Below are 1,216 nucleotides of genomic sequence, written 5' to 3'. Positions count from 1 at the left end.
GGCTCCGGCCGGGTGCCCGGGAGGGCCGGGGCTCACTCCCGCGCCGGGGGTGCAGGACCACCCGGGCCGGGGCTGCCTGCATTTCAGCACCGAGTAGAGGACAGCACCACGGGACCGGAGAACCCGAACGCCTCCCACCAGCCCCCTCGTTTTAATCCGAAACCTGAACCTTCTACTTTGGGAGCGTGCAGGGTGTCGCTGCTCAGTCTCTCTGCTTGCGACCTCTGCATCTCCCCGGGGGAGGAGGCCGCGGGGGAACCGCGGAATAAACACAGAAACCAGAGGAAGATGCGGAGAAAGCCCGGGGCTGGAGACAGACACTGGGAAAGCCACGTCTGGCTCAAGGTGACCTTTTCCTAAGAACCAGGAAGAACACCAAGGCCCCTCCCAGCCACACTTGTGCTTTCCTAACAAGGTTGAGAAAGATTCCCTGAGAGCAACCAGGAAATACCAACTCCTACCCCACCTCTGCTGTGTCCCGGTCCCCACGGCCCTGCTGCTCCCTACCTCCATTCTCGCGGTCCCCTGCCCACTGCCCGCGGTGCCGACCCACGTCTCCCTATCCCCCACTTCACCTTTGATGCTTTTCTTTCTCTTTTCCAGCTCAGCCCTCTGGGCCACCCCTGGACGCCCTCAAGCAGTCGGTGCAAACTCGCCTACCTGTTGGTTGCCCTGGGTGTGGGGCTGGGGTTGAGCAGGGAACTGCTAGCTTCCTCCTTTGCTTCCTTCTCTTCGGTCTCTAGCGCACTCCTGGGCTGGCGGGGAATATAAAGGGAGGAGAAGGGTGTGGTGAGATGACTGGGCGTGGAAAGGAACAGGCAGATACAGGTCTCCAGGCCCCACCTGTGTTTCCTCTCCTGGCCCCCTAACGCCGTGTAATCCAGAGTGCGAAGTGAGTGCTGCCCACCCCGCGGCAGGTCATCAGGGGATCTCCGCCTTCTTCCTGGTCCCCCTCCCCCCACAAAGTATGTACTGTACACTTTCAGATCTGAGAGGGCTTTGTTTCCACAGTGTGACTTGGGTGTGACTTGTCCTGGCAGGAGAGACAATGAATGGATGTTTGTTATGATAATTAACTCGATAAAGACTTTAAGTATATAAATAAATCTAACTAATGCCGGCAAAAAAAAAAAAAAAAAAGCATCTCCCAGGGTGGGGAGATGCTTCAGTGTGGAGAGTGAATTAAGGTGGTGTAGACACACCGTTTAGTCCCCTC

The 1,216-nt window shown here is 57.5% G+C and overlaps 1 protein-coding gene across 2 annotated transcripts in view; it reads right to left on the bottom strand.

The window, feature by feature from the left end:
- LOC102010898 (creatine kinase U-type, mitochondrial) overlaps window positions 1–748 on the bottom strand; it is a 5,894-nt gene extending 5,146 nt beyond the window's left edge. Inside the window, exon 1 of one of the 2 annotated variants that reach the window (XM_013512557.1) lies at window positions 661–748. The gene's annotated coding sequence lies outside the window, so the exon portion shown is untranslated. The remainder of the gene's footprint in view (window positions 1–660) is intronic. The other variant, XM_013512558.1, reaches the window with a different exon arrangement.
- Window positions 749–1,216: the final 468 nt, after the last annotated feature.

Source organism: Chinchilla lanigera, unplaced genomic scaffold (genome assembly GCF_000276665.1).
Source record: "Chinchilla lanigera isolate Chin_1 unplaced genomic scaffold, ChiLan1.0 scaffold00015, whole genome shotgun sequence".
In the NCBI taxonomy this organism is placed as follows: domain Eukaryota; kingdom Metazoa; phylum Chordata; class Mammalia; order Rodentia; family Chinchillidae; genus Chinchilla; species Chinchilla lanigera.
Note: the sequence above shows the minus strand (reverse complement) of the source record. Positions and strands in the feature narration are given on the sequence as shown.